The following is a 25640-nucleotide window of genomic DNA, read 5'->3' as shown; positions in this document are numbered from 1 at the left end:
GGGGGGAATTACAACCATCATTCACTGATGGTTTGTAATAGTTTGTAAAAGCAAACTATCGATGTCTTTAGGTTTTGTAATCAATCTCTGATGCCTTGGTTTGTAATAAGAAATAGGCACTGTGAGAGACAAGTGGATTGTAATATTCAAACAGGAAAGAAAATAAGTGGGTGGGCGCATATTGGAGGGAGTAGAACATTTTGTACAGCAATGTGTTCCTCCTTGCTGAATTCACAATTCATGAACAAATACTATAATTAACATATTGCCATTATCAATCAGGGTAGCCGAATGCAGAATTAGAATAACTGGCAGAGTTGCCACATACTTGTACAGACTCCAGCCCAAGCAAGTACAATATGGCCGTATTGCATAAGGACTGCTACAGAGGGCAGAATGGTATTCTGGGTGTGAGCCTCCTTTCTCCTCTTAAGCCCCTTGGTTTCTATTGATTCCATTGGCCTCCATTCAAGTTAAGTTGGCATGTGGTGTTGCTTAGCAACAGCATGCAGTCTACTTTTGTACTATCCCATGGAAATGCTGCCTGTCTGGAACGTGACATTCAACAGTATGGCTCTATTAAAGGGAATCTTTCCAGAGCACTTCCCACTTCCACCACTCAAGTAGCTGAACAATCTCCAGGTAGATATTGTTCTGTCATCGTGTCCTGAAATGACTCAGATATGCAAAACAGGTAAGGTGACATCAGTTCTTAGTACCTTCTTCTATTGATCTTTCAACTTACTCCATATGCCAATAGATATTAGTCCAAAATAAGGCATTAAGAATGGTCCAGTGGATAGGAAACTGGACCTAAGAAACGTGGTCCAACCTTTGAGGAAATATGTGCCCTCAGATTCAAGTCTTTCCTCTGGGCTAGTTCAAGTATTACTTATCACTACTCAGTGAAAGATGTAAAATCCACCTGATGGCTACATCTAGAGGATTGATTTATCCTGTCCTCCTAGCTGCCCATGCATCATAGGCAAGATGAAATGTGTTCAGAGTCACACAGAACTTTGGGACATGATCTAAGTGCTCATAGATTATGACTTAAATAGTTATAAGGTTTTCATTTTTAATCTGTTTTATGTTGTAAACTGCCCAGAGAGAGAGACAGAAGTTTGGGGCGGTCTACAAATTTTAAAAATAAAATAACTAAAATAGAAATAACATAAATAAAGTGTTTGACAATTATTTTGCAAATTAAAAGTTCTCTATTATACTGGTACAATTGTGCTAGTATAGTTAAGCTGGAGGCTTTTGGGGCAGCAGGCTTTACAGTGAGGCTTTACTGTGAGTTCAGGGCATAACAGATACTCCAACACAAAAAGAGGGTTTGGTTGTTTTTTACTCTGGACATAAATCGGTAGGTTCCAAAATGGAGGGAAAACCCTGAATCATGTGTGAAATGCTCTCTGAAATACTGCATGGACTTCGGGGTAAATCTGGCTGATATGTGAATGCATACCCACCCTCCCAAAGTAAAGTCTTAGTAAAGCTGCCGTCTGAAAAAGCTCCTGGAGAGTGTTATCAACATTCCACTATTAGAAGCCCTGGACATTCTATTGCTTATAAAATCAAACCATTTGTCTGTTCTGCTTGGCCATCAGCACACATTCACTAGGTGACAAGAGACACCTCCCCTGTAAATTTGGTGAAGATCTGTTGTAAAATGGCTTAGATAGCAGTTTAATTTTCTCTCTCTTTTGAACAGGAGTTTAAAGGGTTGGTGACATTTTTTTGGACTGAAGAAGTGTTATTTAAAATTTAAATGATTTTGTAGTAATTTGCATAGTTTCAGCCTTTAGACTGCATGCCAGAAAAGTGCCTTTTGTATATCCCTCTGTGATCCAATTGATTGTTATTTTACAACTGATCCTCAAAGTTGGGTTTTAAGAGGCAGAAAAATACATTTTTATTGCTAACAGAGTCTGTGCAGTAGCAAGCTTGAAGTTATAGTGCCCACAGTGCTGTCTGTCTATGATAAACATGGCGGTTGACTCACTGCTCTGCTCCTCCAGCTGCCCTGACCTTGCTGCTCATTGCCCCGACCTTGCCCCGACCCTGCTGCCCGCTGCCGCTCCTAGCCACCGCTTCTACCCACTGCTCTGTTCTGGCGCACGCCACTCATCCGTTCCTGTGTGTGCCTTGCCCCAGCAAGCTGGCATTCCCTGCCGGCTACCCCGGCCGCTGCCTCAGGACTCAGATGGCCTCCATGCATGTGCGAACTCTGCACATGTGCAGAGGCCATCTGAGCCCTGGGGGTGGGGCAGCCGGCAGGGAACACCGGCTTGCCTGGGCTGGGACAAGGAACACACTGGAATGGGTGAAGTGTGTGTCTGTGCCTGTGTGTGTGCCCACCTGTGTGTGCACCTCTGTTTGCATGTGTGCCTCTATTTGCCTGTGTGCATGTGCTTGTGTGCATGCCTGGCTATGTCACTCATGTACAACTTATACACTATTTTGCTGATAACATCATCCTGAAGGAAATTAAATCATGCAGGAGAACTGTTGTGAAGTTTATGGAAAATTTCTGGGAAGGTAATATGTAGTTTTGGACATGGCATTTTAAAAAAAATTATCATTGTTGTCTGTGTGTGTGTTCATTTTTAAGAAAAAGGAAAAAAATGAAGTGCAGATTTAAAGTGAACACAAATTACCTGCTTCTTCTTGTGTCCTTATTCACTGCTGAGAAATTATGAGGTAGGATAATGGCACAGTGGGGAAATGACTTGACTACCAAGCCAGAGGCTGCCGGTTCGAATAAAATGTTTCCCAGACTATGAGAAACACCTAGATCGGGCGGCAGCGATATAGGAAAATGGTGAAAGGCATCTTCTCACACTGCGGGGGGAGATGGCAATGGTAAACCTCTCCTGTATTCTATCAAAGACAACCACAGGGCTCTGTGGGCGCCAAGAGTCGACACCGACTCGATGGCACACTTTACCTTTAGGATCATACTGTCACTATTACTGAATCCACTAATGTCATTTACCTGTGGGTTTTGGGGGGGAGGTGGGGCATGACTGTATCTTAGTTGAAGGTTTTACAAAGTTTTTCTTGTTCAACATCAGGAAGTTTTACCTTGTGGCTTGGGTAAGCTCTTCCCCATAGTGTCCAACACAGCAACAAGCATCCGTACTAAGCTGAAATGACGCACTCATGCTCTTTTGCTGATAGCTGATTCAATAAAAACCAGTGGAGACTTGCAAGAATAATTACAGTGACTTAACAGTACACATTGCATCTCTTCATTGCTTGAATAGGTTTCTTATTACTACCAATAAAGAAGAATCCACTTCATTCAAACCTTGCTTATCTTTGGATTATCTCAATATACTATGTTCTCCCCACATGAACACATTTCAGTTTAACTGCTTGTCACCTGCACTCATCTTTATTTGAACATTTGATTATCCAAAGATTTTAGATGCCATCTACATGAGGTTGTGCTGTGTTAATATATTATATATTGGCCACAGTGGTAGCAGCAGCCCCATGTGTATTTTATGCACATGCAGAACAAATTTATCCAGTGGGATTTATTTGTTCAGGACTGTAGCCTCTGAGGCTGTTCTCACACGCAAGGCGCAACCTATCTCAGACTAGGGATGCCCAACCTGGGTTAGGATGCGTGTGAGAACCACTGGGATCAGGCCCAATCCTGGTGGGCCAGTGCTGACTAGCCCGGCTTTTTAGCCCAGCTGTTATCCAAGTTTAAGGCCTTAAGTTTGTCTTAAGTTAAACTTATCCAAGTTTAAGCCCTTAACCCGGGCTACCAAATCGTGTGTTCACTGGGGATGTGTTTAGCCCCAGTGGACACAGAGATGGGCACCTAGAGCGCCCGTTTCCCAGGGAAATCCCCCAATGCATCACATATGTTGTGCAGTGCATTGTGGGATCTCCAGTGGCTGGGATGCATCGTCCCGACCTCCAGAGCTCTGTGCTGTAGCATGCAGCATAGACAATCTAGGTGTGTGATCCACGCTCCCAGCAACAAAACAGTACACGTTGGGGGGGGGGGGGAGGTGAATTTAGCCAGCCTTCCCCCACCTGCCTGCTGTCCTGCCTGCTTGGTCCTGGGAACAACTTCACTGTGTTTTAATTCAAACAGGAGCTTATTTCTATTTAAATATATTTTAGGGTGATCTGTGCTTCATGTTTTTCAGATTTCTTTTTGGATTACATATTTTACCTGACTTTTTCTTACATAAAAAGGTTCCAAACCCACCCACCCTGTAATCTTATTGTTGATTTATTAGGAGTAAGCCAAGATTTTGCAACATGGATGAGACCATTTGCTGCACCCATTCTGGCATATAGCTGTTGGCAGAGAAACACCTGATGCTTGAGAAGAAAACAAAATCTTTACTAAATCTAGGATTTACTAAATCTAGGGTTACTAAGCTCTAGGGTTTTTTATTTAAACGTCACTGATCCTGACAGATAATTCATTTATGTACCAAAGAGTGCTACTGAGTAACACTATTTCAAAAGGTAGTGTGACTATCAAAAATTACTGAAGAAACATCATTTCCCAAGATAGTGTAACTTTCAATTCATCTTCCTGAAAGCCCTGATTGCATTAGTCCTAGATGAGAGGTGATTACTATTACTCAGCGGTGAAGGAAATGAATTTCCCATATACTGTGAGGCTCTTTGTTGTGTATTACTATTTTATATGATCAGAGATACTAGCCCTAGTCAGATATTATGTTATGCCTACGTTCTGATGCTGTACACACGTTCATGGTTTTGTGTGAATGACTGTGAGGCTATTCCCATGATCAGCCGAAATCAGGCTAGGACCGAGCGCTCCGCAAACCCGGTGTTTTTGATCGTGAGTAGCTGCGCTGTGGCTCTGCGCCGCAGCTACTCACGAGTAGACGAGGGGAGGTGAAAAGCTGCCTCCCGGCTCCAGGGGTCTCTCCAGCATGCCCTGTGCACTCGTGCAGGGCATGCTGGAGCTTCTGGGGGCCGATCGGCCCCTGCTCCCCCCAGCACGTGCCGGCTCCATTATGGAGCTGGAAGATGTGTGGGCGGCCGCTTCAGCCACCCAGAGCAGACTGTCTGCTTGTGTGCGGGGAGAGCGGGTTAAGCTCGCTCTCCCCGCTTACCCTTAGAACCTGGTCTCACTGATTGTGAGACCCGGCTCTGTATCTGTGATCACTTGAAAAGTGAACCTGGGTACTGCAGATCCCTCAAATGCATACTTATGCGTTTGAAGGAAATGTACTGCTGTATCCATATTCAAACGCCCACCTAATGGCGCAGCGGGGAAATTACTTGTTTAGTAAGCCAGAGGTTGCCGGTTCGAATCTCTGCTCATATGTTCCCCAAACTATGCGAAACATCTATATTTGGCAGAAGCAATATAGGAAGATGCTGAAAGGCATCATCTCAAACTGCGTGGGAGATGGCAATGGTAAACCCCTCCTGTATTGTATCATAGACAACCATGGGGCTCTGTGGTTGCCCGGAGTTGACACTGACTCAATGGCACACTTCACTTTACCCATATTCAATACAACACGTGAATGTGCACACTGTACACAGATTATATGAGCGTTGAACATAATGTGTAAATAGGGCTATTGAGTCCTTGCATTCAACCCAGGATATGAAAGCAACACAGTGAACTCTCTGTATTGTCTGTTGTTTGTTGAACCTAAATCACTGAATTCAGACTCCACACAGGTGTTGGTTACTAAATTGGTTTATTAATAGGGTGTTAATCGAATGCTTGAACATTCTATTAGATCTAAATACCAAACCATCTGTCCAATCTGACTGAAATTTGGCAAGGAGTAACTAGGTGACAATCTACACCACGTCCCCAAATATGGCACAGAGCTGTTGAGAAATGACAGAGATAAAAACAGTTTGCAATTTGACCCCAAAGAAGTACATTTCACATGCATGCAACATGCTTGCAACCATATTTCAGGCAAGCATAAGTGCTGTCTTATTTTGGCCTTAAAACTCAGGCCAATAGAGGCATATGTGCGTCTTCATTTAATAATAATAATAATAAAAAGATTTTGGTGGTCAACACGTCATGTAGAGGAACATTGGCATGAGTGACCCACCAGGGCTGTTGTGCAACATGAAAGCCAGCCCTGGGCGCTTTCCATTCTAAACCCTGCAACGGGGTTAGGACGCATCTCAGAAGTGTGCTTCCACACTTCCTGCGTCCTGACACTGCAGTCCCTACGCAGACAGCAGGGTGCCGTTCACATTTCCAATGCCTTGTTTTGCATTTAATCACTGCGAAATGGAGCTATAATGTCGTATATCCAGCATGGAAAAGTTGCTGTTTTGTCGGGTTGTTAGTTGCTGCGAGACTGCTCCCCCTGCTGTTTCCGTTCCGAATGTGACTTGCCCGAACAGAGGCATTTTGCTGCTAATGAGCAGCTAGTCTGGAAAACGCCCTGGCAGAGCTGCATAACAGTGCAGCTGCAGAATGACTTAAAACAGTTTCCAGGAAGATGTGTAGCTCTGCTTTCATGAGAAACAATGCAAGTAGCACTGTGCAACTCTGCAGAAGCCATTTTAAATAGTTGCGCAACTGTCCTGCTGCACAACGTTGTCAGAGCTACCTTTCATGTTGCATAGCAGCCCTGGTAGGTCTCTAACCCCAATGTTCCTCTGCATGGAATGTTGGCCAACATTTCCAGAGTTCTTATTTCAAGTTCCCATTATTAGCCTACTTTCCTTAAAGAAAATAAGCTTATGAGATCACCCGGCATTGTGTCTGTGTACCCCCTATCAACTTCGCAATGCCTGGATCAATATGAACCAGATTTGGCAGAGTTGAAGGGATACATAGGGACACCTCAATGCTGTCATTTATGATGATGTCATCCACCCCAATTCAAGATGGTGGGAGTGTAAACATTTGAGGTGCAAGTAGGCTAACTTGTGGGCTAGCTGATTTGAACCGAATTTGCTACAGTTGTAGTGAGTGACACATAGGCACACCTCAAAGGTGTAGTTTGTGATGATGTCGTACAGCCCAATTCAAGATAGCAGACACATCTTGGAACATTTGAGGCGCTAGTGGGCTAAATTGTGAACTACCTAACTGATTTGAACCAAATTTGCTACAGCTGTAGGGACACATAGGGTTGGCTCAAGGACATAGTTTGTAATGATGTCATCCACCCTGATCCAGGATAGCGGACATGTGAATATTTGAAGCACAAGTGGGCTAACTTGTGGACCACCTAACTGATTTGGTTGAAATTTGGTGCAGTTGTAGTGAATGACACAAAGGGACACCTCAATGGCATAGTTTATGATGATGTCATCCACCCCAATTCAAGATGACGCGCACAGATGAATGTCTGAGGCACAGGAGGGCTAACTTGTGAACCACCTAACCGATTTGAACCAAATTTGCTACAGCTGTAGGGACACGTAGAGACAACTCAACAGTGTAGTTTGTGATGAAATCATCCACTCCAGTTCAAGATGGCAGATGTGTAAACATTTGAGGTGCAAGTGGGAACCGATTTGGACCAAATTTGGTATAGCTGTAGGCACACATAGGAACAGCTCAAAGGCATAGTTTGTGATGATGTCAACCACTTCAAGATGGCCAAAGTGTGAACGTTTGAGGTGCAAGTGGGCTAACTTGTGAACTGCTTAACCGAGTTGCTCGTTCCCTCCCTCTCGAGCTCGATAGGCCAGGGGAGCACTCGTTCTAGGGCACCCTGCCTGTGCCTGAGAGCCGTCCCTTTTGCCAGGCCGGTCCGAGTGAGCAGGGCTTTCAGTGAGTGAGAGGAGCCCAAGCAGGCAGCGCGCCTGCGCCTGTGGGGCGCCTCCGCATGTGAGAGAAAGAAAGATAGGCGGGAAGGAGTGCAGGTGGGAAGGAGGAGAACCGCTTTACTAATTGGTCTCTACCGAACATAAAAAGTACAGTAAAGAGGGCAAAGCAAACTTTTGCAGGTGTGGAGTGCGGGTGGGGGACCTCTAGTGGGGTTGAACCCATTATATGCCTGTTCTTTGGGGCATGTGAAGAGTGGGGGTTGAGTTGTTCTCTCCTGTTCTTGGGTAAGTTTTGGCTGGCTTGCAGGTGGGGAGTTTAGGGGTTTACATTGTGTGTGTGTAAACTTTGGGAGCAAAGTTAGGGGCTTTAACACCCACCCTGGCTTCTTTCCATGTGTGAGGCTTTGGTAGAAAGGGAAAGGAGGTGTGTGGAGAGGTGGTGGGTTTGCTTCCTGCTGATCGTTATCTTGCTAATCAGGTTTTCTTGTTGCTGCATCTCTCTTTCTCTCAGCTTGGGTTTCTTGCCTCAGATCATCTATGAAAGCAGACCAGCTTTTTACAATCAGAAATCTTCCTCCCCACCGCCTGCCATCTCCTACCTCCCTTCTCTGGCATTTGCAGCATCTTTTTAGCTTTGCCAAGGAGAAATGAAATCTACAAATTCCTTTCAACGATCATGCTTTGGCCGGTGTGTGTGTGGGGGGGAGACTCCAAGGGGCTGTTCTCTAAGACAGTATCTGAAAGCAGCTTTGCTTGCGCCTGCCTCCTCTTTCTTTCACCCTTACTCCCACTTCATTAACATGTTTCACATTTTATTATCACATTTGCCAACTGTGCCATATATTTTCAATGGCTGACATCCAGACTTAATGCTGTGTGCACCCAAAAATGCTTTTCACGTATAGCAGGGCAGGAGTGATTTTTGCCAACCCTTCTACAGTCCAATGTGCTTCCAAAAACACATCCTTGAGGGTTGCAGGACTCATGCACAGGGAATGGAATGAACAGAGGGATCCATCCAGCCCAAGTGCTTGGCACCCTCTCTTTGTGTCACTGAGGAGTGACATTGAGGAGTAAACTTTGTCTGTCTTTGCTCAAGGATTGGTGAACAAAGACAGACATGGCCCAGTTTAATCTATGGAATTCCTCATTCGTTCATTCATTCATTCATTCATTCAATTTTTATACCTTGCCAATTCCTTGCCATGGTATGTGCTGATGGCCACCAGCTTGGATGGCTTTAAAAAGGGGTTAGACAGATTCATGGAGGACAGGTCTATCAGTGGCTACAAGTCTGATGGCTGTGGGTCATTTCCAGCCTCTGAGGCACAATGTGTCTCAATACCAGTTGCAGGGGAACAACAGCAGGAGAGAGTACATACCTCATGTACATACCTCTTGCCTGTGGGCTCGCCAGATGCATCTGGTGGGCCACTGTGTGAAACAGAATGCTGGACTAGATGGGCCTTGGGCCTGATCCAGCAAGGCTGTTCTTATGTTTTTATGTTATGTTCAGTTTAATATTCTGGTATTGCAAGTGAATATTGAAGCTCTTCCTGGAGTTGAAGGTATCTGTAGAGGCTGTCTAGATCAACCCATGCTCAGTGCAGGAAATCCAGAACAGAGCAATCCCAGCAGGGGCTGTCCAGCCTCTGCCTGAAGACTTCCAGCTAGAGACAACCCACCCTTTCCCCAGTTGATTCTGTTTTTGAATGCTCTGACTATTAAGAAGCTTCTCCTAAATGTTCATCCAAAATCTGCCCTCCTGTAACGTAAGCCCATAAGAATCTTTTCCTGCCCTCTGGGGCAGCAGAGAGCACCCATATTCTGCCGTCTATGTGATACCCCTTAAGGGATATGAAGAGTGCAGAGATGTTCCTCCTGAGCCTTCTCTTCTCCAGGCTAAACATATCATAATGCTAGTGGCTCCTTCTTGAATGGAGACATTGGTGCCAGTTCTCCTCTATGTTGGGAATTCCTAAGCCCAACCCTTCTTCTTCCCACTATTTTTTCTGGAAGGAACACCACCTATCATACAGATGAAATAATATTGTTAAGGTGTGTCTCACTGTATAAACTCCCGAGAAGAAATCGAACCCTTTTCCAAAAAGAATATTTTTTTTTGCAATGTATATGCTCCTTTTTTAGGCTTAAATCATTCAGCTTTGCTTCTGCCTTGTTTTTATTATACTTAAATGTGAAGTGGGAGAAAGTAAAAATCCAATTTTATAAATATAATAGAATTGTAAAATACATTTTTTTCCTTTCATATCTCTGGAGTGTGTGTGTTTGTGTGCACACACATGTTTTATTATCTAGAGTGGCACATAATAATGCACATGCGCACACACTGCCTTGATACTGCCACCAGGGAACAAAACTCACTCTGCTCAGTTTTAAAAAATAAAGGGGGGGGGGCACTGATTTATAGGTTGGGGGGGGGACCAGAACCCCTTACACTGGCCCTGATTCCATCAGTGCACAGATCACAGGGCTTGCAAAAGTGAGACTCAATTATTCTATGGTAGAATGTTTGCCCACAAAAATAATGATGGCTGCCTGCTCAGCTGAATGCAGAGGAAGCATCCTGAGCCCAACTAATAGAATAGAATCCAAACAATTTGTGCACTGCTCTGGAAGTTTGTCTTGAGATACCACCACCTGCCCACATTTAACAAGTAGCAAGTACGACCACCTGTCCAAATTTAGTGAGTTTGCCACACTTAAAAGTTTTACAATCTTTTGAAAACGTGGTATAAAGGCGTACGGTTCCCTACTGTATATGTTTAATAGATAATAAACATTGTTTGAACCCTCAAAGCACCTTGCAATTTCCTCAAGAATTAGCAGGCTCATATTATCCCTTTTTGGCTCTCAACATGGGTCATCTATCAGGACAACCCAAACGGATTCTGTGGTATAGTTGGGCCTGAAATGGGACTGAAATAGATCTAAAGGATCAGTCTAATCTAAGAACTAGATGGTGCAACTATCGCCCTCTCAAGCACTATGTCTAGGGAAGATCTGTCTGTGACTGGCTGAAAGTTGTTACAGTCCTTGGGACCCAGGAAAGGCTATTTGAGTGGCATCATGACTACCTCTTTCAATGTGTCTGGGACCACTCTCTCTCAAAAGGAGGCACTGATAAACTTCTGGACCCCAGCCAGTCATTGCCTTCCCATTTCTTATAAATGAAGAAGGGCAAGTGTCAAACAAACAACTGGTAGGGTTCACCAGAGCAAGCACCTTGTCCTCACCCTCAGGTTGTGACAATGGAAATTCATCCAACAAAAATGTGTGTGCTGCAAACCTCCATTGTCTTTAGGGCAGAATTAGCAGTGTTTATCTCAGAAAGGATGCAAGGAACTTCATCCAAAAAATGCTTGACAAGCAAACAACAGCCGACCATTGACAGGTGCCCCTCCTACATCTCGTATGAGGCTGGGGAAAGCCATGGACCAGCTGGAAAAGCCCTGCTGAATGGAACTGTACAGATGTTATGGCGTTGGTGGAATACTACTTCTTCTCTGCCATCACCAGCACAGAGTAGGGTTGAAGATGTATCTGTACCTGTACTCTCTCAGATTCATGCTGAGTTTTCTACCACCTGCATCCAAATTGTCCACCTTCATTATTCCCCAGTAAACCAAGGAGCCAACTCAACAAGCTCTGTTTAGCAGGAGGGTGCACTGAGGAGCAATCATGACAACTCTCCAAGTCATCTGTCCCACCTTCCCAGTACCAGATGCACTCAGATTTGGCACCCAACCAAACAGGAATAGTAAAAAGGGAAATGTAATCCCTACAGACTATATTAGCGTCATTCCCTCCCCCCGACTTTTGAGTCTCTGTTGGTGCTCCATTAAGCACCAAACTGGACACAGATGAGACAGATGAATGCCTCTGAATTAATCCACCCAGGTCTTGGTAGTGCAAGTCCAGCACCCTCATCATCATTGGATAGCTTTGTTTAGTTTAGATAGTTTTTTCAGTTTAGAAAAAAGACGACTGTGGGGAGACGTGATAGAGGTCTATAAAATCATGAATGGAGCGGAGAAAGTTGATGGGGGTCATCACATGAAATTGATTGCCACAAAATTTAGGAACAGCAAACAGAAGCATTTTTTCACACAACACATAATTAACTTGTGGAATTCTCTGCCACAAGATGTGGTGACAGCCAACAACCTGGATGGCTTTAAGAGGGGCTTGGACAACTTCATGGAGGAGAGATCTATCAACAGCTACTAGTCGGAGGGCTATAGGCCACCTCCAGCCTCAAAGGCAGGATACCTCTGAGTACCAGTTGTAGGGGAGTAACAGCAGGAGAGAGGGCATGCCCTCAACTCCTGCCTGTAGGTTTCCAGTGGCATCTGGTGGGCCACTGTGTGAAACAGGATGCTGGACTAGATGGGCCTTGGGCCTGATCCAGCAGGGCTGTTCTTAGGTTTGTTTTGTTATGGACTGATCTGGTTTTAAGGAGTAGCACCACAAGCCGTGCTAGCATGCTGGCAAAGCAATTTGGCCCATTGTGGGGAGAAGAGGCAGTCTTGCAGTAATGAATGTGAATTGTCCCCTTTGCTAAGCATGGTTCACCTTGGTTTACATTTGAATGGGTGACTACATGACTGCTGTAAGATATTCCCCTTAAAGGATGGGCTGTAGCTCCATGAGCATCTGCTTTGCCCAGGCATCTCCAGAGAGATGAAAGACTCTTGCCTGGAATCTTGGAGACCCTCTGCCAGTTAGTGGTCTAACTTGACATAAATTGCCTGGGGGAGAAGGATCAGAAGTTATTATCGGCTTTATGTATCTAACCATCCTCTTATCTGGCTTCTCCAGCCACCACTGCCATATTTCCCCTCCCAGTGGTTACTGCTATAGGGGCTCTCCTCTCTTCCCGCAGCTTGTCCACTGTATGTGGGACACATCATGAGCCATAGGCAACAGGACAGCTGAGATGGATATTAGCAGGAGCTAAAGTACCAAGCGCAAGTGCAGAGCTTCAGCGATTGCCGTTAAAGTGCCAAATGCCATGCTATAGCAGTGTGATTTGTCACGGCATGGGTGATTCATCCAAATATATGCTAAACAATGAAGTATGTTGGGAAAATCCATGTGTTCATACTGGCAATGAGGAAAACATTGTTAATTCACAAACCCCTAAGTGACTCACAAAGGTTTTCTTTACGGGTAGGCTAAAGTTAACAGCTGTTCCATCACATTCCATTTGCTCAAGTCAACAGACCCGTGTTAATAGTTTGTTGATTGTTGTACGTTTGGCAAATATTTGGGTGCTATTACTGTGTTTGCATTTATTACTTGGCATGACAGAGTTTTCAGCTGAGCATTATGAGATGCTGAACTGGATATCAGGTGCTCGGGGATTCATTATGCCTTGTCAGTATTAGCAGACTATTTCTTTTTGAGGTACAGCAAGTAGTATTTCTGGCGTCAGATGCCTCCTCTTGGGTTCTTTGTCCTTGCCCCTTCCACTGATTCCATCTGTGAAGGTTTCTTAAACTGAGTAAATCTGGTTAGCTGGCCAGCAAATTACCCTGGTTACAGACTGGGTCCTCTTTTGGGGAACAGATGCAAAGCCCACATGATTTTGAAGATGAAGAAGTTTTCTTGATGGAGATGTTTGATGAACTTCTTCATCAAACAAAAGGTCAGTGGCTGTATCCACATAGTAGGGCAGTTCACATGACCATAATTAGGGTAGGACACAGCTGCTTAACTTCAGCCCTCCTGCAGATGCTGGCCTACAACTCCCATAATCCCTGAGTATTGGCCACTGTGGCTGGGGATTATGGGAGCTGAAGTCCAAAAAGAACTGGAAGGGTGAAGTTGGGTGGCCCTGGGGTAGGAGAAGCCTCATATCCTAATTTGGGAGCTGTACATACTCCTGCTTGCTGATTGTCAGTCATCTGTGCCCGTGTATTAACTGTTAGGCAGCAGCTGGGTCAGAAGACTTTTCGTCTTACCTCATCAAGCTGCTGAGTACTAATTATGATCATGTGAAGTGCCCCTTTTCAAAAAAAGAGCACACCAAAAAGTCATTCCACTTCAATCTGACCTCCAATTCTTCAAACTCCTTTCCCTGCTGCCCAGCACCCACTCTGAGTGTTTCACTTCCTACAGTTCATTCCCAGGCAGAAGCCCTATTCACAGGTTATGTGCAACACTTGTGCAACACGTATACAGGTAGATCTGTACACAGGTACAGGTGTTCACATGTTATATTGAACACAGGTACAACAGTACACTTGCTATCTATAAAATGCATTTGAGGGGCCTGTACCACTTTTGGAATGAAACTCACTGGATTACTCTGGGCCAGTCACTTATCCCTCAGCCTGATCTACTGCATGGGTAAGTAGACTGGAGGGAAAAAAGCAGGATATAAATATAAAAATAATAAATGAATGCATGTGAAGTCATTTACTCAAAAACATGTACGAGTGTACAGATATCTGCACACTCTTACAATATACTAGGGCTATGCACATGATCATCAACATAAAGTTAGGAGGCAGCAAACCCAGCTATTAATGATCATGAGAACCCACACAAACCCCTCCATCCCAGCTCGTTCAAATGTGGGTAGCAAAGCTTCTTTGTCTCATTCCTTACTAAGGCAGGAGGGAAAGAAAAGCTACCTTGGTATTTTGATTGTGTCACTCCATTTGCTCTGTCCAGAAATCCCTAAAAGTGAGCAGCCAAATTTGTAACAGAGTGCTGTGGCAAGCAGGGCTGCCATCTATGCATGTGCTGCTCTGTAGGGATCTGCATGGAACCGTCCGGCACTCCATTTCCGTGGTGACACTGACTGGGGTGCACGGAGGGACGCTGCAGTCCCGAATGCCAGAGAGGGGAAAGTGGCGGGGCGGGGGTTGGCAGGTACATAGCACCTCCCCTGCCCATTAAAGGAACCCCTTCCCCGCCCTCCGAGGAGTGCACAGAACTGCTTCTGTGCACATCCCTACTGCTCTGCACAGCACAGTGGTCCTTTACAATGACTTCAGTAGGGCTGATCCTGCCTCCTTCCCATTCATGGCCAATGAGGGGACAGCCGATGATGTAATGAGGGTTCCCAATCTCCTTGTCATGCAGTGCATGCTGGGATAGCTCTTTCAATCCCCAGAGGACCCAGGTCCTGATTTCAAAATGGAGACTGCGGCTGCCTGGATTGTCTAGGTCCTGAGACTGCAGACGCACACAGAGGATCTGCACAACTGTGGAGACTTGGGTAGGAGCTGTTTACTCCCACAGCATCCCCCCCATCCGATCATGTGCAAGGCCCCAATTTCTAATAATAATAATAATAATAATAATAATAATAATAATAATAATAGCAATAAATAATTCAATTTCTATACCGCCCTTCCAAAAATGGCTCAGGGTGGTTTACACAGAGGAATAATAAATAAATAAGATGGATCCCTGTCCCCAAAGGGCTCACAATCTAAAAAGAAACATCAGATAGACACCAGCAACAGTCACTGGAGGTACTGTGGTGGTGGGTGAATAGGGCCAGTTACTCTCCCCCTGCTAAATAAAGAGAATCACCACGTTAAAAGGTGCCTCTTTGCCAAGTTAGCAGGGGTTTTATTTATTTCTAAATAAATAAATCTTGGGAGAGATCATCAGGAGTTTGCGTGCAGGATGTTATCAGTATGATGATGACACCCAAATCTATTTCTCCATGTCAACATCATCAGAAGAAAGCATAACCTTCCTAAATGCCTGCCTGGGTGCTTTCCAGATTACCTACTGAACAATGGCAAAATGCTTCGGTTTGGGCAAATTGCATTCAAAATGTAAATAGCAAAGTGCCCAGCAGGGGGAGTAGTCTCGCAAAAACCAACAACCGGAAAATACAGCAACCTTCTTACGCCGGACAGACAACGTTATAGCAATAAATTGCAGCAATTTAATCCAAAACAAGGCATCGGAAATGTGAATGGCACCCTGTTGTCAGTGTAGGGACTGCGGTGTCACAACACAGGAAGTGTGGAAGCACACTTTGGAGATACATCATGACCCCATTGCAGGGTCTGATCTGGAAAGTGCCTTGGATGGGCTGGATGTTAGATAACAAACTTATTTTAACAAGTACTTATTGTGCGATGTCAGTACTCAGGAGACAACTTTGATTTGCCAGTTCTGGATGGGGTCACGCTCCCCCAGAAGGAGCAGGTGCACAGTCTGGGAGTGATTCTGGCTTCAAACCTCTCCCTGGTCTTTCAGGTTTAGGCAGTGGCCAGAGCTGCTTTCTATCAGTTTTGGCTGACATGCCAGCTGCATCTGTTTCTTGAGATAAAGGAACTCAGAACAATGGTACATAGGCTGGTAACCTCCAGATTTGACTACTGCAATGTGCTCTATGTGGGGCTACCTTTGTACATAGTCTGGAAACTACAGTTAGTCCAGAATGCAACAGCCAAGTTGGTCTCAGGGTAATCTCAAAGAGACCATATAACTCCTATATTAAAAGAACTACACTGGCTACCAATAAGTTTCTGGGCAAAATACAGGTTATATAGGTTATAACCTATAAAGGCCTAAACAGCTTAGGCCCAGGTTATTTAAGATAACATCTTTTTCACAATGAGCCCCATTGCCCATTGAGATCATCCGGAGAGGTTCATCTGCAGTTGCCACCAGCTCGTCTGGTGGCTACACAGGAACAGGCCTTCTCCGTTGTCACCCTGAGACTCTGGAATGTGCTCCCTACTGAAATAAGAGTCTCTCCATCTCTGACAACTTTTAAAAAGTCTCTAAAGACATTTATTCACCCAAGATCTTGAACAAGGCTTGCGGTTTTACATTGTTTTACGATTTTTGTTTCTATTTGAATTTGTTTTATGTTGCTGTAATCTGCCCAGAGATGGGATTTTGAAGCGGTATACAAATATAATGAACAAACCAACAAACAAATAGGGCTAGAAAAACACTGCCAAAGTAAGTGGGAAAGGAGGCTTTGAAAAAGATAAGTTTCTAAAATCTACCCACAAATGCCTGCCTGCCTACCTGCTTGCTTCCCCACTGCAAGCGGCATTTCTGCAAAGTTGCCTCAAACACATGAGGTGATTGGGTCTAATAGGCTCAAACCTTATGTCTGACATTTCTATTTTATGATTTGACGTTTAGTAATACATGTGCATGATATTTCAGGGGTGGCTCCTGTTGTGTCTTTACTGCCCTTTTCAGCAGTTCTGCTTTATTCCAGAATATCTCATTCCAGTTACAGCACTTGTACCACAATTTATATTTTTGATATAAACATGTAAACATACTCTTTAAGCCAACAGCTGGTTGTGGAACAACATCTCATGAACACAGGAAGGGAGGGAGGGTCTGCCGTGGTTTGATTACACATGTACAAGGTTTCCTGGAATCCTTCCTATAAGTATTTATCAACTAAAGACAGAGTTCCCTTGTAATCACAGGAGTGTCTCCGGGTATGCTACTGTTCACCTAACACAATAATTCACATATTGGGATAGATACCTGAAATGAGTTATTGGAGTGCTGCTGGCACAGGAACAGGTCATGAAAGAACATTGGGAAAGGACTATATATGTGAAACATTTTGTTTTCCTTCTAATGAATGTTCATGTGCAACTCCCTTGCCTGCACTGCACCATTCTTACAACTCATTTTCATGGGATAATTATTTATGTCTTTATTGTTCAATTTTTATACTGCCTTTCATAAGACATCCCAAGGCAGTTTAAAAAAATTTAAATACACTAAAACTCCATAAAAATCACATTTAAAATACGAAAATCAGTTAAACAGTAAACACCAAAAAAACCTCACAACCCATTAAAAAGATGAGCAGAAGCAGGAACACTGAGAGTAAGTGCCAGGCATTTACTGACTTGGCAGCCCCTAAGGGGTAAAATCCTGAACAAATAAAAAGTTCTTTGTCTGTTTTTCAAAAGCAGCCACAGATGTCAAAGAGCAGACATTCACTGGAGAGCATTCCAGAGCTTGCTTGGTGGCAACAACAGCGAAGGCCCTGTCCAGCATGCACGATAATTTAGCATCTCGCATCAGTGGCACACAGAGCAAAGGTCCCTCTGACAACTTTGCTGGGTGGGCAGAAACCCTTGGGAGCAGGCGGTCCTTCAGGTATCGAGGACCCAAACCATTAAGAGTGTTAAAGGTAGTAACTAGCACCTTGAATTAGATCCAGAAACAAACTGGCAGCCAGTGCAGCTCTTTCAAAATAGGTGCAATATGCTCTAAGTGAGCAGTTCCAGAGAAAACCCTGGCAGCTGCATTCTGCACCAACTGAAGTTTCCAAATATTCTTAAAGAGCAGCCCCCCGTAAAGCATATTGCAGTAATCCAGCTGCAACATGGCTAAGGCATGGGTAACTGTGGCCAGATCTGCCTTCTCAAGAAAGGGTCGCAGCAGGAGCACTAGCCGAAGCTGTGCAAAGGCACCCCTGAGCATCCCAAAGCAGAGCCGGGTCCAGCAACAACCCCAAGCTTCACACTTGCTCTTTCAAGGGGAGTACAACCCCATCCAGAGCTGGTTGAAACACCCTATCCTGATTGACTTTTCTACTGACCAACAGCACCTCTGACTTGTCTGGATTTAACCTCAGTTTGCTAGCCCACATGCAGCACATCACTGCCTCCTGTCCCCAGTTCAGTACATCCACTGCTTCCCTAGAATTTGATATCAGAGAAAGGTAATGCCTTAGTGTCATCTGCATATTGATGACACTTCAGTCCAAAACTCCTCATGACCTCTCCCAGTGGTTTCATGTAAATGTTAAACAGCATGCAGGACAATACTGAACATTACAGGACCCCATAGGTCAGAGGCCAAGGAGTCGAGCAGAAATCCCCCAGCACCACCTTCTGGAACCTCCCCCCAAGAAAGCACCGGAACCACTCCAATGTACCACCCCCGATCCCTATACCTGAGTGGTGGTCTAGAAGGACACCATGGCTGATGGTATCTAACGCTGCTAAGAGATCCAGCAGAACCAACAGGGACGCACCCCACCTCTAGCTCCTGGTGTAGAACATCCACCAGAGTGACCAAGGCAGTTTCAGTCCCAAATCCAGGGCAAAAGCCAGATTGAAAGGGGTCTAGAAAATCCATATCATCCAAGACCCTTTGCAGCTGCAAAGACACCACATGCTTCCCTTGCTTAAAAAGGGAAGATTTGAATCAGGCTGATAGTTATTAAGGTTGGTGGAATCAAGGGAGGACTTTTAAAATAGTGGTCTTACCACTGCCTGCTTGGGGTCTGATGGCATTTTATCCTCCCTTAATGAAGCATTAATAATTGGCTGCAGAGGTGTAGCTATAATTGAGCAAACGGGTTCAAAGAACTCAGGGCCCCCTCAGCTCTTGAGGGTCCCCCAGCTCCACACTTCCCTATTTTCTTCATTATCTCCCTCACTCCGAGGGGCCACCAGAGAGAGGGGAAAACATGGGCCCCCTCTCCCCTAGCTATGCCCCTGATTGGTTCCAACCACTTACCTGTTCCTTCCCTGGCAGATTTTAGTAGACATGAAGGGCAAAGGTCCAGAGCGCGTGCTGTTGCCAGTGCACTGCCTAGGATCTTGTCCACTTCCTCAGGCTTCATTAATTGAAAAGAATACATTACAATTAGACCAGATGGTTGCTGGGGCACATCTCCTGGAACTGCCAAAATCCTGGAGTCCAAATCGGCACCAATTCAAGCGACTTTTCCTGCGAAGTGACAAGCAAATAGGGATTTGCTCAGAACGTGATTTGTCATCCAAATCACAGCATAATCCCTTTAAAACAGAACGTTTCCACAACCACATGAAACAGCTCCACTGGCCTACACTGGGCAGACGCAATGGAGGCAGAGAAAAAACTTTTCTTCATTGCCCCCACCGCCACAGAGTAGTCCCTAAAATGGGCTCTGGCCTGTGTTCAGTCAGATTTGTTACAGGTCTTCCTCCAGTGTCGCTCTAGCCATCGCCTGAGTTGTTTCATCACCCTCACTCCAAGAAGAACCAAGGAGCAGAACGGGCTCCACCAAGCTGGAGAGGGCATTTAGCAGTGAACATGTCAATAGTCTGGATTGTCTCCACATTCCAGAGATTCAATAGGGCCTCAACTGTCACCAGTTCTGGACACTGGAATTCCCCAAGGGCTGTCTGGAAACTGAACAGATCCATAAGCCTTCAGTGGTGGACCATTCTAATTGGTCCACCACCCTTGCAGAGGTTGGTTGAAGCAGTCAACCTAAACCGCACCATATGATGTCCATGACAAAGGAGTTATATCAAACTCCACCACCTGCAGATCATTCAGGTCCTGGTTGACAACAACCTGTTCCAGTGTATGTCCTACCATGTGAGTAGGACCCACTATTAGTTGAAATAAGCCAATGGTTGTCATGGCAGCCATGAAGTCCTGAACCACTCCTACTAGGAGATCTCAGTGTGGACATTGAAGTCCCCCAAGACAATAAGCCTAGGGGAACGCAATGCCACATCCAAGACCACCCCCCACCAGCTCAGGCAGAGAGCCTTAATTGTGAGTACACTAACAGAATCCCTATCCTCTCTCATAGGCCCACTCTCAGGGACAAACACTCAAAGTTCTGATATTGCCTAATCAGGCAGCTGGAGAGGGGAATGGACTCACAATAGATGGCCACAACTCCCTCTCCGCAACCCGCAAGGTCAGGCTGCTGTAGGATCATGAAACCTGGAGGGCAGAGCTGGGAGAGACCCACTCCACCGAGCTCGCCCAACGAGGTCTCAGTCACACATACCAGGTCGGAATGCTCATCCACAATTAAATCATGGATGAGAGATGTTTTTGCATTTACTGACCTGACATTCAACAGCAGAACCCTAATCCTTGAGGGAGTTTTCTCAGAACTCCCTGGAGCTGCAGGATTGGGAGGAGAGCCAGAAAAAGGAATAGGCCTCAGTTGCCTAGACCATTTCACCCTGTAATAGCCTGCCCAACTCCCACCACATCTCCCTCTGCCCACAACCCAAGAAATAGCTGCCCTCAGACTACCCCCAGTCCTCCGCTCTCCTAGGCACATGCTAAGCATGTGCCTAGGAGAGGCACAGGTGGGCAGAGTTTTTAACAAGTTGTTCTAGTAAGAACGAATCAGCCTACTTTCCTTTTCTGTCTCTACATCTGGACTAAATTTGGTGCAAATCAAGGTCCACGAGTTAGATCTCTTGTGCCTCAAATGTTCATGTGTCCACCATTTTGGATCAGGGTGGATATCGTCATTACAAATTGCACCATTGAGGTGTCCATGTGTGTCACTCACTGCAGCTGTTCCAAATTTGGTTCATATCGGTTAGACAGTCCTCAAGTTAGTGCAATTGTGCCTCAAAGGTTTATGCATCCGCCATCTTGGATCGGGGTGGGTGACATCATCACAAACTACACCATTGGGGCATCCCTATGTGTCCATTCAGCTGTAGCAAATTTGGTTCAAATCAGACTGTCCACAAGTTCATGCACTTGCACCTCAAAAGTTTACGTGTCCACCGTCTTGAATTGGGATACATGACATCTTCACAATTTTCACCATTGAGGTGTCCCTATGTGTCCCTACAGCTGTAGCAAATTTGTTTCAAATTAGTTAAGCAGTTCACAAGTTAGCTCACTTGCACCTCAAAAGTTTATGCTTCTGCCATCTTGAATCAGGGTGGATGACATCATTACAAACTACACCACTGAGGTGTTTCTGTGTGTCACTCACTACAACTGTACCTAATTTGGTTCAAATAGGTTAGGCGGTCTACAAATTAGCCCACTTGTGCCTCAGAAATTCACGTGGCCACCATCTTGAAATGGAGTGAATGATATCATCACACACCATGCCATTTGGGCATCCCTATGGGTCCCTGCAGCTGTAGTAAATTTGGCTCAAATGAGTTAAGCGGTTCACAAGTTAGCCATGTGCCTTAAAGCTTTAGGCATCTGCTATCTTGAATCAGTGTGGATGGCATCGTCACACACCACACCATTAGGGCATCTCTATGTGTCTCTACAGCTGTAACAAATTTGGTTCAAATCGGTTAGACAGTTCACAAGTTAGCCTACTTGTGCCTATCGGGGTGGATGACATCATCACAAACTACGCCATTGAGGTGTCCATATGTGTCCCTACAGCTGTACCCAATTTGGTTCATATTGGTCCAGGCGTTGCAAAGTTGATAGCGGGGGTGGGGGACACACGGATATACAGAATGCCGGGTGATCTCATAAGCCTACTGGAAAGTAGGCTAAAAAGGCAGAGTTCAAAGAGTTTCTCAGGCCATGCAAATCTCAGGTTCTTTTGTTCCCAGACCGTCAAGAAGAGACAAGGTGAAAGCTAGAAGCTGCATGCTTCTAGCCATCGGAATACTCCCCATAATTCCATGCAGGCCACAGGCTGAGAGCGCAGGACGAGAGCCCTTGCATGCTTGCCCTTAGCCTTGTGCTTCTGGAGAGGGCAGAGCAAACAATTCAGGGCTCCAGCCTCCACCCCCAGCTGCCACTTCCTACATTTCAATCCAATTGACAGGCAACATGTTTTGGGACATGTCAACCCTTGGATAGGGATAACTGTATTGTGCAGTAGACAATTCTTAGAAAATATTCTTAGCAAATAAATGGAGTCAAAAAGACAGCCCAGTCATAGCCAGATTCATGGAGTGGCCTTTGAAGGGGAATTAGCAATGGTAATATAAACAGAACCTCCGTGTTCAAAGACAGCCTCCTCCTGAATATCAGACGCTAGAGACATAACAACCAAGGAGGGCTGCTGCCTCCATGCCCAGATTGCAGGCTTCCCAAAGGCATCTGCTGAGGCACTCTTGGAAATAGGATGCTGGATTAGAAGAAACCTTCAACTGCTCCAGCAGAGCTCTTATTTCATTCTCCTGCTAGATTTCTAATGCGGCTCAGGTTCTAGGAAATACTTAGGGTTCCAGACCTTGCCCATTCATTTTTAGTATTCCCTGTTATATTCTAGAATTGAAGGTCCTCAGACAGCTTCAACTTCTGACTGTGCTTGAAAATGCCTGCTGACAGTGGCTTGTTCATTACAGCCTGAAATGTGCATGCATATTTTCATTTTAGCCATTCCCTTGCAATGGACTGGAACCTATTCTGTGGCTGCTGCTCTCACTGAGTGATTCTGAGGGAGCCCAGGATATTCCCGGTTCAGGTGAATGTGCAAAAGAGCAATGGAGACCAAAAACACTGTGTGTCCAGATCTCCTAACCTGGCTGGGTGCTCCTCCTACCCAGGTGAGGATCCTGTGAACAAGCCTACTGATTAACATCGTTCAGGTTCCACCAAACATTAGCATTAAGAACAACAAAGAATATGCAAACTGCTAAAGCAGGACTCACAGCAGGGCATGTGCATTTGTTAATTCATGTCCAGAAATCCAGCCCAGAAAGTGGTGGCCTCTCACCCGTAATTCCAAGTCATCAGAGTATCTCCCCATCAGGGACTTACAATGAACACATAGGCTGTGTGTTCATTATGAACACATGAGTTGGAGAAGACTAATTAACAATGCTGTCGTTTATCCTCTTGGGGTTAAATAGACCAAAAGCCAAAGTGAAGGAATAAAACATAACCAATCACACTCATTTATTTTTGAGGTCTACATTGCAAATTCAATATTTACGTTTCCAGAACTATGTTAATTGTCTACCATGCATGCAACATTAGAGTTCTAATAGGAAACACTAAAGGAGATTCCTGTAGGTGGCTTGGAGATAATGGTACTTAGGTACCCATCGGAGGAGCTCTTTGGAGATGACAGTTCAACCATTAAGGCCACATAGATGGATGATATAGCTAGAACAGCTTGGCACTGATAACACATCAAAATGGATCGGGGGCAATTACATTTAAATCCATATGTAGTATTGTGGGGCATTCCCTTCTGTTTATGTGGCTTGCAACCAGACAATAAGGACATGAGACACAATAATTCATGGGTATAAAGGGCCACAACTTTATTGACTGAATTAAGGTTTGAAGGGGATTGGCTCTCCACCCCCTACAGTGTGCTCCCTAAAGACTAACCACCCTGCTCATCTGGCCTATAATACAAAGGGCAAAAACCCCTTGGCTCCAGACAGCATCCTGCCTAGAGCTCATGCTGACCTTCTTAGCCAGCCTAAGGCCAGGTACCTGCCTCCACATCACCAGCCCCAAGCCATACAGGGTTTTGAGCTGGTGATGTTTCAGCAGACTAAAAGAGCCCCTGACCAGCACTCCCTGAGCTGTACAGTGTCTAGGGATTGACAAGGACTCTTCTTAACGTCAAACACGTACTTTAATAAAACTTTAAAAACCCAAATCCACAGTGTATCTGCCATTGTGACTGGGGGATAACCTAATTAACTATGAGCGTTTAGTGTGCTTTAGGCAAAAGAGACCCCACACTTATGTCAATTTGGATGGAGCAAAAAAATTCCTACCCAGCCCCCAACAGGGCAACCAGCAAAGCACACACTAAACTTCGGGGTGGGGAGGCAGGCCATTTCTTCATTCTCGGACTGCTGGGCTTGAGGGCAAGAGCAACCTTTGGGTGCTCTATCCTGCCCCTCAAGTACCCGGCAGCCAATCAGGTAAGCCCCATTGCCTCGTGCCTTATTTGAAGTGAGGCTGGGGCAAATGGCTTTTGGATTGTTGCCCAATGCAGCAATCTTCCATCTTTCCTTCTCACAAGTATTTTGTAAACTACAGTGCTTGGTACAATATCATGTCATTGCATTCTGATTCTCCCCAGCATGATCCAATTCATTGGCAGGGGATAGGGATCTTCCTAATGCATAGTTTCAGCCTGATTGAACTGGCTAAATTAGACCATTGTCATTCTACTTCTCACGGCAGACAGGATGGATCTTAATTTCTAGTTAGGATTTCTTCACATACAGGGAAAAAAAATCAGTCATCTGAATACCATTATATTATGATAAAATGTGAGGTGCTGGTTTCCAGATCTCCTGCATATCAGCCTATGCAGGACCATGCACATGTCAGATGCCGATTCATTCTGTTGCCATTCAGAAGTACAAACTTTGTTTGCGATGGCTTCCCAACACCTTCCCATCATCAGCAGATTTATGCTTCTTCTTTACATTTCTATGCTTTGCAAGGATAAGAGATGTAAATGATTTACTGTAATTAAATCTTCCTCTACTTGCTTTATCATGACACATCTTAACTATACATTTTCTCTTTTCCACTGTCTGCAAGATGATGGAGATGACAGAGAGGAAAGATACTGCTAGAGAGTTGCACAAATGCCTGAAGGCATATTAATCTCAAATTAATCTGAAGAACATTAAAATTAATCTCAACATCTAATGAAGCTTTCGGTCTTTGGGATGGAACATTGCAGGTAAAATAATACTTTTTACTGGAACAACTGCTCATGGTGAAATAGAATGCAAGTGGGTGGATTTTGTAAGATCCTTATCAGACCACGAAGTGAATGGAAGTCATTTTAAAGTACATTTAGATGCAGACCTAAGTGGATTAACAAAAGGCATGGTTTCACCAAAACTGAGCTCTTCCTTTGAAATAACTGGGAGTTCAAAATGTTTAATCTTGGCTGGATTGAGCCATATTGAATATCTCAGTCACTTCAGGGACACAGTAGCACAACAGCTTTCATCTTATCAAAGAAAGAGATCTCAGTGATTCTATTTTTTTAATTCCTTGGAGCTCCTGGTTTAGCCACTGTTGGATTTTCTTCAACTTCTTTTGTGGTTTCTTCTAGTATTATGTCACCCTGTCACCCCTCTCTCCTCATTATGTCAGCTTCATCCCCTTTCATTCCATTTTTTGTCTCATCCTCTTTCATTGCC

General features: G+C 44.8%; 1 long non-coding RNA gene across 1 annotated transcript in view; it reads left to right on the top strand.

The window, feature by feature from the left end:
• Window positions 1-534: 534 nt before the first annotated feature.
• Window positions 535-25640, top strand: part of LOC128324738 (uncharacterized) — a 52179-nt gene continuing 27073 nt past the window's right edge. Inside the window, exons 1-2 of the long non-coding RNA XR_008307067.1 lie at window positions 535-694; window positions 25027-25171. This is a non-coding gene — a long non-coding RNA (uncharacterized LOC128324738). The remainder of the gene's footprint in view (window positions 695-25026; window positions 25172-25640) is intronic.

This window comes from Hemicordylus capensis, chromosome 4, assembly GCF_027244095.1.
Source record: "Hemicordylus capensis ecotype Gifberg chromosome 4, rHemCap1.1.pri, whole genome shotgun sequence".
Lineage (NCBI taxonomy): Eukaryota > Metazoa > Chordata > Lepidosauria > Squamata > Cordylidae > Hemicordylus > Hemicordylus capensis.
This window is presented reverse-complemented; position numbering and strand designations above follow the sequence as displayed.